The sequence below is a fragment of the Anopheles maculipalpis genome, unplaced genomic scaffold (genome assembly GCF_943734695.1).
Source record: "Anopheles maculipalpis unplaced genomic scaffold, idAnoMacuDA_375_x PRTXT_4, whole genome shotgun sequence".
Lineage (NCBI taxonomy): Eukaryota > Metazoa > Arthropoda > Insecta > Diptera > Culicidae > Anopheles > Anopheles maculipalpis.
The window spans coordinates 349,960-369,128 of record NW_026060568.1 but is presented as its reverse complement, the minus strand read 5'-3'; positions in this window follow the sequence as shown (position 1 = coordinate 369,128).

Here is a 19,169-nt window from a genome sequence, read left to right as displayed (position 1 = left end):
TATTGCATTCAGCATCGTTAGACGACTCTCATATGCCTTGGATAACCACTTTTTGATGATTATTTTAGATTTTATGCCAAAATGTTGATTTTGTGTGTTACGTCTCTAAATTAGACGTCCTTGGATTTTCTTCTCTTACACCGCAATACAACTTTGAGGGTGGGGTGACTTTTGCTATTTACCGTCGAAGTTCACTTTTCATGCTTAAAAATGCATCCTGACACAGTTTTACTCAAAGTTAGAGTAAAAAAAATGTTTGTCAAAAAATCTTCTGTCGGTCGTACCGGTACCCATGTCTTATAACTTGTACCAAGTTGTGAAGGGTACATTTTGACAAAAATCCAAAACAATCATTAAAAAGTCGCTATTGCTTATTGCATTCAGCATCGTTAGACGACTCTAATATGCCTGGGATGACCACTGTCTGATGATTATTTTAGATTTTATGCCAAAATGTTGATTTTGTGTCTTACGTCTCTAAATTAGACGACCTTGGATTTTCTTCTCTTACACCGCAATACAACTTTGAGGGTCGGGTGACTTTTGCTATTTACCGTCGGAGTTCACTTTTCATGCCTTAAAATGCATCCTGACACAGTTTTACTCAAAGTTAGAGTAAAAATAATTTTTGTCAAAAAATCTTCTGTCGGTCGTACCGGTACCCATGTCTCATAACTTGTTCCAAGTTGTGAAGGGTACATTTTGACAGAAATCCAAAAAAATCATTAAAAAGTCGCTATTGCTTATTGCATTCAACATCGTTAGACGACTCTAATATGCCTTGGATGACCACTGTCTGATGATTATTTTAGATTTTATGCCAAAATGTTGATTTTGTCTCTTACGTCTCTAAATTAGAGAACTTTGGATTTTCTTCTCTTACACCGCAATACAACTTTTAGGGTCGGGTGACTTTTGCTATTTACCGTCGGAGTTCACTTTTCATGCTTAAAAATGCATCCTGACACAGTTTTACTCAAAGTTAGAGTAAAAAAAATGTTTGTCAAAAAATCTTCTGTCGGTCGTACCGGTACCTATGTATTATAATTTGTACCAAGTTGTGAAGGGTACATTTTGACAAAAATCCAAAAAAATCATTAAAAAGTCGCTATTGCTTATTGCATTCAGCATCGTTAGACGACTCTAATATGCCTGGGATGACCACTGTCTGATGATTATTTTAGATTTTATGCCAAAATGTTGATTTTGTCTCTTACGTCTCTAAATTAGAGAACTTTGGATTTTCTTCTCTTACACCGCAATACAACTTTTAGGGTCGGGTGACTTTTGCTATTTACCGTCGGAGTTCACTTTTCATGCTTAAAAATGCATCCTGACACAGTTTTACTCAAAGTTAAAGTAAAAAAAATTTTTGTCAAAAAATCTTCTGTCGGTCGTACCGGTACCCATGTCTCATAACTTGTTCCAAGTTGTGAAGGGTACATTTTGACAGAAATCCAAAAAAATCATTAAAAAGTCGCTATTGCTTATTGCATTCAGCATCGTTAGATGACTCCAATATGCCTGGGATGACCACTGTCTGATGATTATTTTAGATTTTATGCCAAAATGTTGATTTTGTGTCTTACGTCTCTAAATTAGACGACCTTGGATTTTCTTCTCTTACACCGCAATACAACTTTGAGTGTCGGGTGACTTTTGCTATTTACCGTCGGAGTTCACTTTTCATGCTTAAAAATGCATCCTGACACAGTTTTACTCAAAGTTAGAGTAAAAAAAATGTTTGTCAAAAAATCTTCTGTCGGTCGTACCGGTACCCATGTTTTAAAACTTGTACCAAGTTGTGAAGGGTACATTTTGACAAAAATCCAAAAAAATCATGAAAAAGTCGCTATTGCTTATTGCATTCAGCATCGTTAGACGACTCTAATATGCCTTGGATAACCACTTTCGGATGATTATTTTAGATTTTATGCCAAAATGTTGATTTTGTGTCTTACGTCTCTAAATTAGACGACCTTGGATTTTCTTCTCTTACACCGCAATACAACTTTGAGGGTCGGGTGACTTTTGCTATATACCGTCGGAGTTCACTTTTCATGCTTAAAAATGCATCCTGACACAGTTTTACTCAAAGTTAGAGTAAAAAAAATTTATGTCAAAAAATCTTCTGTCGGTCGTACCGGTACCCATGTCTTATAACTTGTACCAAGTTGTGAAGGGTACATTTTGACAAAAATCCAAAAAAATCATTAAAAAGTCGCTATTGCTTATTGCATTCAGCATCGTTAGACGACTGTAATATGCCTAAGATGACCACTGTCTGATGATTATTTTAGATTTTATGCCAAAATGTTGATTTTGTGTCTTACGTCTCTAAATAAGACGACCTTGGGTTTTCTTCTCTTACACCGCAATACAACTTTGAGGGTCGGGTGACTTTTGCTATTTACCGTCGGAGTTCACTTTCATGCTTAAAAATGCATCCTGACACAGTTTTACTCAAAGTTAGAGTAAAAAAAATGTTTGTCAAAAAATCTTCTGTCGGTCGTACCGGTACCCATGTCTTATAACTTGTACCAAGTTGTGAAGGGTACATTTTGATAAAAATCCAAAAAAATCATTAAAAAGTCGCTATTGCTTATTGCATTCAGCATCGTTAGACGACTCTAATATGCCTTGGATAACCACTTTCTGATGATTATTTTTGATTTTATGCCAAAATGTTGATTTTGTGTCTTACGTCTCTAAATTAGACGACCTTGGATTTTCTTCTCTTACACCGCAATACAACTTTGAGGGTCGGGTGACTTTTGCTATTTACCGTCGGAGTTCACTTTGCATGCTTAAAAATGCATCCTGACCCAGTTTTACTCAAAGTTAGAGTAAACAAAATTTTTGTCAAAAAATCTTCTGTCGGTCGTACCGGTACCCATGTCTCATAACTTGTACCAAGTTGTGAAGGGTACATTTTGACAAAAATAAAAAAAAATCATTAAAAAGTCGCTATTGCTTATTGCATTCAGCATCGTTAGACAACTCTAATATGCCTTGGATAACCACTTTCTGATGATTATTTTAGATTTTATGCCAAAATGTTGATTTTGTGTGTTACGTCTCTAAATTAGACGACCTTGGATTTTCTTCTCTTACACCACAATACAACTTTGAGGGTCGGGTGAATTTTGCTATTTACCGTCGGAGTTCACTTTTCATGCTTAAAAATGCATCCTGACACAATTTTACTCAAAGTTAGAGTAAAAAAAAATTGTTGTCAAAAAATCTTCTGTCGGTCGTACCGGTACCCATGTCTCATAACTTGTACCAAGTTGTGAAGGGTACATTTTGACAAAAATAAAAAAAAATCATTAAAAAGTCGCTATTGCTTATTGCATTCAGCATCATTAGACGACTCTAATATGCCTTGGATGACCACTGTCTGGTGATTATTTTAGCTTTTATGCCAAAATTTTGATTTCGTGTCTTACGTCCCTACATTAGACGACCTTGGATTTTCGTCTCCGGCACCGCCATGCAACTTTGATGGTCGGGTAACTTTCGCTATTTACTGTCGGAGATCACTTTTCGTGATTAATAATGCATCCTGACACCGTTTTACTCAAAGTTAGAGTAAAAAAAATTTTTGTCAAAAAATCTTCTGTCGGTCGTACCAGTACCCATGTCTTATAACTTGTACCAAGTTGTGAAGGGTACATTGTGACAAAAATCCAAAAAAATCATTAAAAAGTCGCTATTGCGTATTGCATTCAGCATCGTTAGACGACTCTCATATGCCTTGGATAACCACTTTTTGATGATTATTTTAGATTTTATGCCAAAATGTTGATTTTGTGTGTTACGTCTCTAAATTAGACGTCCTTGGATTTTCTTCTCTTACACCGCAATACAACTTTGAGGGTGGGGTGACTTTTGCTATTTACCGTCGAAGTTCACTTTTCATGCTTAAAAATGCATCCTGACACAGTTTTACTCAAAGTTAGAGTAAAAAAAATGTTTGTCAAAAAATCTTCTGTCGGTCGTACCGGTACCCATGTCTTATAACTTGTACCAAGTTGTGAAGGGTACATTTTGACAAAAATCCAAAACAATCATTAAAAAGTCGCTATTGCTTATTGCATTCAGCATCGTTAGACGACTCTAATATGCCTGGGATGACCACTGTCTGATGATTATTTTAGATTTTATGCCAAAATGTTGATTTTGTGTCTTACGTCTCTAAATTAGACGACCTTGGATTTTCTTCTCTTACACCGCAATACAACTTTGAGGGTCGGGTGACTTTTGCTATTTACCGTCGGAGTTCACTTTTCATGCCTTAAAATGCATCCTGACACAGTTTTACTCAAAGTTAGAGTAAAAATAATTTTTGTCAAAAAATCTTCTGTCGGTCGTACCGGTACCCATGTCTTATAACTTGTACCAAGTTGTGAAGGGTACTTTTTGACAAAAATCCAAAAAAATCATTAAAAAGTCGCTATTGCTTATTGCATTCAGCATCGTTAGACGACTCTAATATGCCTGGGATGACCACTGTCTGATGATTATTTTAGATTTTATGCCAAAATGTTGATTTTGTCTCTTACGTCTCTAAATTAGAGAACTTTGGATTTTCTTCTCTTACACCGCAATACAACTTTTAGGGTCGGGTGACTTTTGCTATTTACCGTCGGAGTTCACTTTTCATGCCTTAAAATGCATCCTGACACAGTTTTACTCAAAGTTAGAGTAAAAATAATTTTTGTCAAAAAATCTTCTGTCGGTCGTACCGGTACCCATGTCTTATAACTTGTACCAAGTTGTGAAGGGTACTTTTTGACAAAAATCCAAAAAAATCATTAAAAAGTCGCTATTGCTTATTGCATTCAGCATCGTTTGACGACTCTAATATGCCTGGGATGACCACTGTCTGATGATTATTTTAGATTTTATGCCAAAATGTTGATTTTGTGTCTTACGTCTCTAAATTAGACGACCTTGGATTTTCTTCTCTTACACCGCAATACAACTTTGAGGGTCGGGTGACTTTTGCTATTTACCGTCGGAGTTCACTTTTCATGCCTTAAAATGCATCCTGACACAGTTTTACTCAAAGTTAGAGTAAAAATAATTTTTGTCAAAAAATCTTCTGTCGGTCGTACCGGTACCCATGTCTTATAACTTGTACCAAGTTGTGAAGGGTACATTTTGACAGAAATCCAAAAAAATCATTAAAAAGTCGCTATTGCTTATTGCATTCAACATCGTTAGACGACTCTAATATGCCTTGGATGACCACTGTCTGATGATTATTTTAGATTTTATGCCAAAATGTTGATTTTGTCTCTTACGTCTCTAAATTAGAGAACTTTGGATTTTCTTCTCTTACACCGCAATACAACTTTTAGGGTCGGGTGACTTTTGCTATTTACCGTCGGAGTTCACTTTTCATGCTTAAAAATGCATCCTGACACAGTTTTACTCAAAGTTAGAGTAAAAAAAATGTTTGTCAAAAAATCTTCTGTCGGTCGTACCGGTACCTATGTATTATAATTTGTACCAAGTTGTGAAGGGTACATTTTGACAAAAATCCAAAAAAATCATTAAAAAGTCGCTATTGCTTATTGCATTCAGCATCGTTAGACGACTCTAATATGCCTGGGATGACCACTGTCTGATGATTATTTTAGATTTTATGCCAAAATGTTGATTTTGTCTCTTACGTCTCTAAATTAGAGAACTTTGGATTTTCTTCTCTTACACCGCAATACAACTTTTAGGGTCGGGTGACTTTTGCTATTTACCGTCGGAGTTCACTTTTCATGCTTAAAAATGCATCCTGACACAGTTTTACTCAAAGTTAGAGTAAAAAAAATTATTGTCAAAAAATCTTCTGTCGGTCGTACCGGTACCCATGTCTTATAACTTGTACCAAGTTGTGAAGGGTACATTTTGACAAAAATCCAAAAAAATCATTAAAAAGTCGCTATTGCTTATTGCATTCAGCATCGTTAGACGACTCTAATATGCCTTGGATAACCACTTTCGGATGATTATTTTAGATTTTATGCCAAAATGTTGATTTTGTGTCTTACGTCTCTAAATTAGACGACCTTGGATTTTCTTCTCTTACACCGCAATACAACTTTGAGGGTCGGGTGACTTTTGCTATTTACCGTCGGAGTTCACTTTTCATGCTTAAAAATGCATCCTGACACAGTTTTACTCAAAGTTTTAGTTAAAAAAAATTTTTGTCAAAAAATCTTCTGTCGGTCGTACCGGTACCCATGTCTTAGAACTTGTACCAAGTTGTGAAGGGTACATTTTGACAAAAATCCAGAAAAATCATTAAAAAATCGCTTTTGCTTATTGCATCCAGCATCGTTAGACAACTCTAATATGCCTTGGATGACCACTGTCTGATGATTATTTTAGATTTTATGCCAAAATGTTGATTTTGTGTCTTACGTCTCTAAATAAGACGACCTTGGGTTTTCTTCTCTTACACCGCAATACAACTTTGAGGGTCGGGTGACTTTTGCTATTTACCGTCGGAGTTCACTTTCATGCTTAAAAATGCATCCTGACACAGTTTTACTCAAAGTTAGAGTAAAAAAAATGTTTGTCAAAAAATCTTCTGTCGGTCGTACCGGTACCCATGTCTTATAACTTGTACCAAGTTGTGAAGGGTACATTTTGATAAAAATCCAAAAAAATCATTAAAAAGTCGCTATTGCTTATTGCATTCAGCATCGTTAGACGACTCTAATATGCCTTGGATAACCACTTTCTGATGATTATTTTTGATTTTATGCCAAAATGTTGATTTTGTGTCTTACGTCTCTAAATTAGACGACCTTGGATTTTCTTCTCTTACACCGCAATACAACTTTGAGGGTCGGGTGACTTTTGCTATTTACCGTCGGAGTTCACTTTGCATGCTTAAAAATGCATCCTGACCCAGTTTTACTCAAAGTTAGAGTAAACAAAATTTTTGTCAAAAAATCTTCTGTCGGTCGTACCGGTACCCATGTCTTACAACTTTTACCAAGTTGTGAAGGGTACATTTTGACAAAAATCCAAAAAAATCATTAAAAAGTCGCTATTGCTTATTGCATTCAGCATCGTTAGACGACTCTAATATGCCTGGGATGACCACTGTCTGATGATTATTTTAGATTTTATGCCAAAATGTTGATTTTGTGTCTTACGTCTCTAAATTAGACGACCTTGGATTTTCTTCTCTTACACCGCAATACAACTTTGAGGGTCGGGTGACTTTTGCTATTTACCGTCGGAGTTCACTTTTCATGCCTTAAAATGCATCCTGACACAGTTTTACTCAAAGTAAGAGTAAATAAAATTTTATCAAAAAATCTTCTGTCGGTCGTACCGGTACCCATGTCTTATAACTTGTACCAAGTTGTGAAGGGTACATTTTGAGAAAAATCCAAAAAAAATCATTAAAAAGTCGCTATTGCTTATTGCATTCAGCATCGTTAGACGACTCTTATATGCCTTGGATAACCACTTTCTGATGATTATTTTAGATTTTATGCCAAAATGTTGATTTTGTGTCTTACGTCTCTAAATTAGACGACCTTGGATTTTCTTCTCTTACACCGCAATACAACTTTGAGGGTCGGGTGACTTTTGCTATTTACCGTCGGAGTTCACTTTTCATGCTTAAAAATGCATCGTGACACAGTTTTACTCAAAGTTAGAGTAAACAAAATTTTTGTCAAAAAATCTTCTGTCGGTCGTACCGGTACCCATGTCTTACAACTTTTACCAAGTTGTGAAGGGTACATTTTGACAAAAATCCAAAAAAATCATTAAAAAGTCACTATTGCTTATTGCATTCAGCATCGTTAGACGACTCTAATATGCCTGGGATGACCACTGTCTGATGACTATTTTAGATTTTATGCCAAAATGTTGATTTTGTGTCTTACGTCTCTAAATTACACGAACTTGGATTTTCTTCTCTTACACCGCAATACAACTTTGAGGGTCGGGTGACTTTTGCTATTTACCGTCGGAGTTCACTTTTCATGCTTAAAAATGCATCCTGACACAGTTTTACTCAAAGTTAGAGTAAATAAAATTTTGTCAAAAAATCTTCTGTCGGTCGTACCGGTACCCATGTCTTATAACTTGCACCAAGTTGTGAAGGGTACATTTTGACAAAAATCCAAAAAAATCATTAAAAAGTCGCTATTGCTTATGTCATTCAGCATCGTTAGACGACTCTTATATGCCTGGGGTGACCACTTTCTGATGATTATTTTAGATTTTATGCCAAAATGTTAATTTTGTGTCTTACGTCTCTAAATTAGACGACCTTGGATTTTCTTCTCTTACACTGCAATACAACTTTGAGGGTTGGGTGATTTTTGCTATTTACCGTCGGAGTTCACTTTTCATGCCTTAAAATGCATCCTGACACAGTTTTACTCAAAGTTACAGTAAAAAAAAATTTTTGTCAAAAAATCTTCTGTCGGTCGTACCGGTACCCATGTCTTATAACTTGTACCAAGTTGTGAATGGTACATTTTGAGAAAAATAAAAAAAAATCATTAAAAAGTCGCTATTGCTTATTGCATTCAGCATCGTTAGACGACTCTAATTTGCCTTTGATAACCACTTTTTGATGATTATTTTAGATTTTATGCCAAAATGTTGATTTTGTGTCTTACGTCTCTAAATTAGACGACCTTGGATTTTCTTCTCTTACACCGCAATACAACTTTGAGGGTCGGGTGACTTTTGCTATTTACCGTCGGAGTTCACTTTTCATGCTTAAAAATGCATCCTGACACAGTTTTACTCAAAGTTAGAGTAAAAATAATTTTTGTCAAAAAATCTTCTGTCGGTCGTACCGGTACCCATGTCTCATAACTTGTACCAAGTTGTGAAGGGTACATTTTGACAAAAATCCAAAAAAATCATTAAAAAGTCGCTATTGCTTATTGCATTCAGCATCGTTAGACGACTCGAATTTGCCTTGGATAACCACTTTCTGATGATTATTTTAGAATTTACGCCAAAATGTTGATTTTGTGTCTTACGTCTCTAAATTAGACGACCTTGGATTTTCTTCTCTTACACCGCAATACAACTTTGAGGGTCGGGTGACTTTTGCTATTTACCGTCGGAGTTCACTTTTCATGCTTAAAAATGCATCCTGACACAGTTTTACTCAAAGTTAGAGTAAAAAAAAAAATTGTCAAAAAATCTTCTGTCGGTCGTACCGGTACCCATGTCTTATAACTTGTACCAAGTTGTGAAGGGTACATTTTGACAGAAATCCAAAAAAATCATTAAAAAGTCGCTATTTCTTATTGCATTCAGCATCGTTAGACGACTCTAATATGCCTGGGATGACCACTGTCTGATGATTATTTTAGATTTTATGCCAAAATGATGATTTTGTGTCTTACGTCTCTAAATTAGACCACCTTGGATTTTCTTCTGTTACACCGCAGTACAACTTTGAGGGTCGGGTGACTTTTGCTATTTACCGTCGGAGTTCACTTTTCATGCTTAAAAATGAATCCAGACACAATTTTACTCAAAGTTAGAGTAAAAAAAAATTGTTGTCAAAAAATCTTCTGTCGGTCGTACCGGTACCCATGTCTTATAACTTGTACCAAGTTGTGAAGGGTACATTGTGACAAAAATCCAAAAAAATCATTAAAAAGTCGCTATTGCGTATTGCATTCAGCATCGTTAGACGACTCTCATATGCCTTGGATAACCACTTTTTGATGATTATTTTAGATTTTATGCCAAAATGTTGATTTTGTGTGTTACGTCTCTAAATTAGACGTCCTTGGATTTTCTTCTCTTACACCGCAATACAACTTTGAGGGTGGGGTGACTTTTGCTATTTACCGTCGAAGTTCACTTTTCATGCTTAAAAATGCATCCTGACACAGTTTTACTCAAAGTTAGAGTAAAAAAAATGTTTGTCAAAAAATCTTCTGTCGGTCGTACCGGTACCCATGTCTTATAACTTGTACCAAGTTGTGAAGGGTACATTTTGACAAAAATCCAAAACAATCATTAAAAAGTCGCTATTGCTTATTGCATTCAGCATCGTTAGACGACTCTAATATGCCTGGGATGACCACTGTCTGATGATTATTTTAGATTTTATGCCAAAATGTTGATTTTGTGTCTTACGTCTCTAAATTAGACGACCTTGGATTTTCTTCTCTTACACCGCAATACAACTTTGAGGGTCGGGTGACTTTTGCTATTTACCGTCGGAGTTCACTTTTCATGCCTTAAAATGCATCCTGACACAGTTTTACTCAAAGTTAGAGTAAAAATAATTTTTGTCAAAAAATCTTCTGTCGGTCGTACCGGTACCCATGTCTCATAACTTGTTCCAAGTTGTGAAGGGTACATTTTGACAGAAATCCAAAAAAATCATTAAAAAGTCGCTATTGCTTATTGCATTCAACATCGTTAGACGACTCTAATATGCCTTGGATGACCACTGTCTGATGATTATTTTAGATTTTATGCCAAAATGTTGATTTTGTCTCTTACGTCTCTAAATTAGAGAACTTTGGATTTTCTTCTCTTACACCGCAATACAACTTTTAGGGTCGGGTGACTTTTGCTATTTACCGTCGGAGTTCACTTTTCATGCTTAAAAATGCATCCTGACACAGTTTTACTCAAAGTTAGAGTAAAAAAAATGTTTGTCAAAAAATCTTCTGTCGGTCGTACCGGTACCTATGTATTATAATTTGTACCAAGTTGTGAAGGGTACATTTTGACAAAAATCCAAAAAAATCATTAAAAAGTCGCTATTGCTTATTGCATTCAGCATCGTTAGACGACTCTAATATGCCTGGGATGACCACTGTCTGATGATTATTTTAGATTTTATGCCAAAATGTTGATTTTGTCTCTTACGTCTCTAAATTAGAGAACTTTGGATTTTCTTCTCTTACACCGCAATACAACTTTTAGGGTCGGGTGACTTTTGCTATTTACCGTCGGAGTTCACTTTTCATGCCTTAAAATGCATCCTGACACAGTTTTACTCAAAGTTAGAGTAAAAAAAATGTTTGTCAAAAAATCTTCTGTCGGTCGTACCGGTACCCATGTCTTATAACTTGTACCAAGTTGTGAAGGGTACATTTTGACAAAAATCCAAAAAAATCATTAAAAAGTCGCTATTGCTTATTGCATTCAGCATCGTTAGACGACTCTAATATGCCTTGGATAACCACTTTCGGAAAATTATTTTAGATTTTATGCCAAAATGTTGATTTTGTGTCTTACGTCTCTAAATTAGACGACCTTGGATTTTCTTCTCTTACACCGCAATACAACTTTGAGGGTCGGGTGACTTTTGCTATTTACCGTCGGAGTTCACTTTTCATGCTTAAAAATGCATCCTGACACAGTTTTACTCAAAGTTTTAGTTTAAAAAAATTTTTGTCAAAAAATCTTCTGTCGGTCGTACCGGTACCCATGTCTTATAACTTGTACCAAGTTGTGAAGGGTACATTTTGACAAAAATCCAAAAAAATCATTAAAAAGCCGCTATTGCTTATTGCATTCAGCATCGTTAGACGACTCTAATATGCCTGGGATAACCACTGTCTGATGATTATTTTAGATTTTATGCCAAAATGTGGATTTTGTGTCTACGTCCCTAAATTAGACGACCTTGGATTTTCTTCTCTTACACCGCAATACAACTTTGAGGGTCGGGTGACTTTTGCTATTTACCGTTGGAGTTCACTTTTCATGCTTAAAAATGCATCGTGACACAGTTTTACTCAAAGTTAGAGTAAATAAAATTTTGTCAAAAAATCTTCTGTCGGTCGTACCGGTACCCAGTTCTTATAACTTGTACCAAGTTGTGAAGGGTACATTTTGACAAAAATCCAAAAAAATCATTAAAAAGTCGCTATTGCTTATTGCATTCAGCATCGTTAGACGACTCTTATATGCCTGGGATGACCACTTTCTGATGATAATTTTAGATTTTATGCCAAAATGTTGATTTTGTGTCTTACGTCTCTAAATTAGACGACCTTGGATATTCTTCTCTTACACCGCAATACAACTTTGAGGTTCGGGTGATTTTTGCTATTTACCGTCGGAGTTCACTTTTCATGCTTAAAAATGCATCCTGACACAGTTTTATTTAAAGTTAGAGTAAAAAAAAAATTGTCAAAAAATCTTCTGTCGGTCGTACCGGTACCCATGTCTTATAACTTGTACCAAGTTGTGAAGGGTACATTTTGACAAAAATTCAAAAAAATCATTAAAAAGTCGCTATTGCTTATTGCATTCAGCATCGTTAGACGACTCTTATATGCCTGGGATGACCACTTTCTGATGATTATTTTAGATTTTATGCCAAAATGTTGATTTTGTGTCTTACGTCTCTAAATTAGACGACCTTGGGTTTTCTTCTCTTAACACCGCAATACAACTTTGAGGGTCGGGTGACTTTTGCTATTTACCGTCGGAGATGCTTAAAAATGCATCCAGACACAGTTTTACTCAAAGTTAGAGTAAAACACATTTTTGTCAAGAAATCTTCTGTCGGTCGTACCGGTGCCCATGTCTTATAACTTGTACCAAGTTGTGAAGGGTACATTTTGACAAAAATCCAAAAAAATCATTAAAAAGTCGCTATTGCTTATTGCATTCAGCATCGTTAGACGACTGTAATATGCCTGGGATGACCACTGTGTGATGATTATTTTAGATTTTATGTCAAAATGTTGATTTTGTGTCTTATGTCTCTAACTTAGGCGACCTTGGATTTTCTTCTCTTACACCGCAATAAAACTTGGAGGGACGGGTGACTTTTGCTATTTACCGTCGCAGTTCACTTTTCGTGCTTAAAAATGGATCCTGACACAGTTTTACTCAAAGTTAGAGTAAATAAAATTTTGTCAAAAAATCTTCTGTCGGTCGTACCGGTACCCATGTCTTATAACTTGTACCAAGATGTGAAGGGTACATTTTGAGAAAAATCCAAAAAAATCATTAAAAAGTCGCTATTGCTTATTGCATTCAACATCGTTAGACGACTCTAATATGCCTGGGATGACCACTGTACGATGATTATTTTAGATTTTATGCCAAAATGTTAATTTTTTGTCTTACGTCTCTAAATTAGACGACCTTGGATTTTCTTCTCTTACACCGCAATACAACTTTGAGGGTTGGGTGACTTTTGCTTTTTACCGTCGGAGTTCACTTTTCATGCCTTAAAATGCATCCTGACACAGTTTTACTCAAAGTTAGAGTAAAAATATTTTTTGTCAAAAAATCTTCTGTCGGTCGTACCGGTACTCATGTCTTACAACTTTTACCAAGTTGTGAAGGGTACATTTTGACAAAAATCCAAAAAAATCATTAAAAAGTCGCTATTGCTAATTGCATTCAGCATCGTTAGACGACTCTAATATGCCTTGGATAACCACTTTCTGATGATTATTTTAGATTTTATGCCAAAATGTTGATTTTGTGTCTTACGTCTCTAAATTAGACGACCTTGGATTTTCTTCCCTTACACCGCAATACAACTTTGAGGGTCGGGTGACTTTTGCTTTTTACCGTCGGAGTTCACTTTTCATGCTTAAAAATGCATCCTGACACAGTTTTACTCAAAGTTAGAGTAAAAAAAATTTTGTCAAAAAATCTTCTGTCGTTCGTACCGAAACCCATGTCTTATGACTTGTACCAAGTTGTGAAGGGTACATTTTGACAAAAATCCAACAAAATCATTAAAAAGTCGCTATTGCTTATTGCATTCAGCATCGTTAGACGACTCTAAAATGCCTGGGATGACCACTTTCTGATGATTATCTTAGGTTTTATGCCAAAATGTTGATTTTGTGTCTTACGTCTCTAAATTAGACGACCTTGGATTTTCTTCCCTTACACCGCAATACAACTTTGAGGGTCGGGTGACTTTTGCTTTTTACCGTCGGAGTTCACTTTTCATGCTTAAAAATGCATCCAGACACAGTTTTACTCAAAGTTAGAGTAAAAACAAAATTTGTCAAAAAATCTTCTGTCGGTCGTACCGGTACCCATGTCTTATAACTTGTACCAAGTTGTGAAGGGTACATTTTGACAAAAATCCAAAAAAATCATTAAAAAGTCGCTATTGCTTATTGCATTCAGCATCGTTAGACGACTCTAATATGCCTGGGATGACCACTGTCTGATGATTATTTTAGATTTTATGCCAAAATGTTGATTTTGTGTCTTACGTCTCTAAATTAGACGACCTTGGATTTTCTTCTGTTACACCGCAATACAACTTTGAGGGTCGGGTGACTTTTGCTATTTACCGTCGGAGTTCACTTTTCATGCTTAAAAATGCATCCTGACACAGTTTTACTCAAAGTTACAGTAAAAAGAATTTTTGTCAAAAAATCTTCTGTCGGTCGTACCGGTACCCATGTCTTCTAACTTGTACCAAGTTGTGAAGGGTACATTTTGACAAAAATCCAAAAAAATCATTAAAAAGTCGCTATTGCTTATTGCATTCAGCATCGTTAGACGACTCTAAAATGCCTGGGATGACCACTTTCTGATGATTATTTTAGATTTTATTCCAAAATGTTGATTTTGTGTCTTACGTCTCTAAATTAGACGACCTTGGGTTTTCTTCTCTTACACCGCAATACAACTTTGAGGATCGGGTGACTTTTGCTATTTACCGTCGGAATTCACTTTTCATGCTTAAAAATGCATCCTGACACTGTTTTACTCAAAGTTAGATTAAAAACAATTTTGCCAAAAAATCTTCTGTCGGTCGTACCGGTACCCATGTCTTCTAACTTGTACCAAGTTGTGAAGGGTACATGTTGACAAAAATCCAAAAAAAATCATTTAAAAGTCGCTATTTCTTATTGCATTCTGCATCGTTAGACGACTCTAATATGCCTGGGATGACCACTGTCTGATGATTATTTTAGATTTTATGGCAAAATTTTGATTTTGTGTCGGACGTCTCTAAATTAGACGACCTTAGATTTTCTTCTCTTACACCGCAATACAACTTTGAGGGTCGGGTGACTTTTGCTATTTACCGTCGGAGTTCACTTTTCATGCTTAAAAATGCATCCTGACACAGTTTTACTAAAGTTAGAGGAAAAAAAGTGTTTGTCAAAAAATCTTCTGTCGGTCGTACCGGTACCCATGTCTTATAACTTGTACCAAGTTGTAAAGGGTACATTTTGACAAAAATCCAAAAAAATCATTAAAAAGTTGCTATTGCTTATTGCATTCAGCATCGTTAGATGACTCTCATACGCCTGGGATAACCACTTTCTGATGATTATTTTAGATTTTATGAGAAAATGTAGATTTTGTGTCTTACCTCTCTAAATTAGACGACCTTGGATTTTCTTCTCTTACACCGCAATACAACTTTGAGGCTCGGGTGACTTTTGCTATTTACTGTCGGAGTTCACTTTTCATGCTTAAAAACGCATCCTGACACAGTTTTACTCAAAGTTAGAGTAAAAATAATTTTTGTCAAAAAATCTTCTGTCGATCGTACCGGTACCCATGTCTTATAACTTGTACCAAGTTGTGAAGGGTACATTTTGACAAAAATCCAAAAAAATCATTAAAAAGTCGCTATTTCTTATTGCATTTAGCATCGTTAGACGACTCTGATATGGCTTGGATAACCACTTTCTGATGATTATTTTAGATTTTATGCCAAAATGTTGATTTTGTGTCTTACGTCTCTAAATTAGAGAACTTTGGATTTTCTTCTCTTACACCGCAATACAACTTTGAGGGTCGGGTGACTTTTGCTATTTACCGTCGGAGTTCACTTTTCATGCTTAAAAATGCATCCTGACACAGTTTTACTCAAAGTTAGAGCAAAAAAAATTTTTTGTCAAAATTTCTTCTGTCGGTCGTACCGGTACCCATGTCTTAAAACTTGTACCAAGTTGTGAAGGGTACATTTTGACAAAAATCCAAAACAATCATTAAAAAGTCGCTATTGCTTATTGCATTCTGCATCGTTAGACAACTCCAATATGCCTGGGATGACCACTTTCTGATGATTATTTAAGATTTTATGCCAAAATGTTGATTTTGTGTCTTACGTCTCTAAATTAGACGACCTTGGATTTTCTTCTCTTACACCGCAATACAACTTTAAGGGTCGGGTGACTTTTGCTATTTACCGTCGGAGATCACTTTTCATGCTTGAAAATGCATCCAGACACAGTTTTACTCAAAGTTAGAGTAAAAAAAATGTTTGTCAAAAAATCTTCTGTCGGTCGTACCGGTACCCATGTCTTATAACTTGTACCAAGTTGTGAAGGATACATGTTGACAAAAATCCAAAAAAATCATTAAAAAGTCGCTATTGCTTATTGCATTCAGCATCGTTAGACGACTCGAATATGCCTGGGATGACCACTGTCTGATGATTATTTTAGATTTTATGCCAAAATGTTGATTTTGTGTCTTACGTCTCTAAATTAGACGACCTTGGATTTTCTTCTCTTACACCGCAATACAACTTTGAGGTTCGGGTGACTTTTGCTATTTACCGTCGGAGATCACTTTTCATGCTTGAAAATGCATCCTGACACAGTTTTACTCAAAGTTAGAGTAGAAAAAATTTTGTCAAAAAATCTTCTGTCGGTGTTACCGGTACCCATGTCTTATAACTTGTACCAAGTTGTGAAGGATACATGTTGACAAAAATCCAAAAAAATCATTATAAGTCGCTATTGCTTATTGCATTCAGCATCGTTAGACGACTCTAATATGCCTGGGATGACCACTGTCTGATGATTATTTTAGATTTTATGCCAAAATGTTGATTTTGTGTCTTACGTCTCTAAATTAGACGACCTTGGATTTTCTTCTCTTACACCGCAATACAACTTTGAGGGTCGGGTGATTTTTGCTATTTACCGTCGGAGTTCACTTTTCATGCTTAAAAATGCATCCTGGCACAGTTTTACTCAAAGTTAGGGTAAAAAAAATTTTGTCAAAAAATCTTCTGTCGGTCGTATCGGTAACCATGTCTTATAACTTGTACCAAGTTGTGAAGGGTACATTTTGACAAAAATCCAAAAAAATCATTAAAAAGTTGCTATTGCTTTTTGAATTCAGCATCGTTAGACGACTCTAATATGCCTGGGATGACCACTGTCTGATGATTATTTTAGATTTTATGTCAAAATTTTGATTTTGTGTCTTACGTCTCTAAATTAGACGACCTTGGATTTTCTTCTCTTACACCGCAATACAACTTTCAGGGTCGGGTGACTTTTGCTATTTACCGTCGTAGTTCACTTTTCATGCTTAAAAATGCATCCTGACACAGTTTTACTCAAAGTTAGATTAAAAAAAATTTTGCCAAAAAATCTTCTGTCGGTCGCACCGGTACCCATGTCTTATAACTTGTACCAAGTTGTGAAGGGTACATTTTGACAAAAATCCAAAAAAATCATTAAAAAGTCGCTATTGCTTATTGCATTCAGCATCGTAAGACGACTCTAATATGCCTTGGATAACCACTTTGTGACGATTATTTTAGATTTTATGCCAAAATGTTGATTTTGTGTCTTACGTCTCTAAATTAGACGACCTTGGATTTTCTTCTCTTACACCGCAATACAACTTTGAGGGTCGGGTGACTTTTGCTATTTACCGTCGGAGTTCACTTTTCATGCTTAAAAATGCATCCTGACACAGTTTTACTCAAAGTTAGAACAAAAAAAATTTTTGTCAAAAAATCTTCTGTCGGTCGTACCGGTAACCATGTCTTATAACTTGTACCAAGTTGTGAAGGGTACATTTTGACAAAAATCCAAAAAAATCATTAAAAAGTTGCTATTGCTTATTGAATTCAGCATCGTTAGACGACTCTAATATGCCTGGGATGACCACTGTCTGATGATTATTTTAGATTTTATGCCAAAATTTTGATTTTGTGTCTTACGTCTCTAAATTAGACGACCTTGGATTTTCTTCTCTTACACCGCAATACAACTTTGAGGGTCGGGTGACTTTTGCTATTTACCGTCGGAGTTCACTTTTCATGCTTAAAAATGCATCGTGACACAGTTTTACTCAAAGTTAGAATAAAAAAAATTTTTGTCAAAAAATCTTCTGTCGGTCGTACCGGTAACCATGTCTTATAACTTGTACCAAGTTGTGAAGGGTACATTTTGACAAAAATCCAAAAAAATCATTAAAAAGTTGCTATTGCTAATTGAATTCAGCATCGTTAGACGACTCTAATATGCCTGGGATGACCACTATCTGATGATTATTTTAGATTTTATGCCAAAATGTTAATTTTGTGTCTTACGTCTCTAAATTAGACGACCTTGGATTTTCTTCTCTTACACCGCAATACAACTTTGAGGGTTGGGTGACTTTTGCTATTTACCGTCGGAGTTCACTTTACATGCTTAAAAATGCATCCTGACACAGTTTTACTCAAAGTTAAAGTAAAAAAAAATTTTGTCAAAAAATCTTCTGTCGGTCGTACCGGTACCCATGTCTTATAACTTGTACCAAGTTGTGAAGGGTACATTTTGACAAAAATCCAAAAAAATCATTAAAAAGTCGCTATTGCTTATTGCATTCAGCATCATTAGACGACTCTAATATGCCTTGGATGACCACTGTCTGGTGATTATTTTAGCTTTTATGCCAAAATTTTGATTTCGTGTCTTACGTCCCTACATTAGACGACCTTGGATTTTCTTCTCTTACACCGCAATACAACTTTGAGGGTCGGGTGACTTTGGCTATTTACCGTCGGAGTTCACTTTTCATGCTTAAAAATGCATCCCGACACAGTTTTACTCAAAGTTAGATTAAAAAAATTTTTGTCAAAAAATCTTCTGTCGGTCGTACCGGTACCCATGTCTTACAACTTTTACCAAGTTGTGAAGGGTACATTTTGACAAAAATCCAAAAAAATCATTAAAAAGTCGCTATTGCTTATTGCATTCAGCATCGTTAGACGACTCTAATATGCCTGGGATGACCACTGTCTGATGATTATTTTAGATTTTATGCCAAAATGTTAATTTTGTGTCTTACGTCTCTAAATTAGACGACCTTGGATTTTCTTCTCTTACACCGCAATACAACTTTGAGGGTCGGGTGACTTTTGCTATTTACCGTCGGAGTTCACTTTTCATGCTTAAAAATGC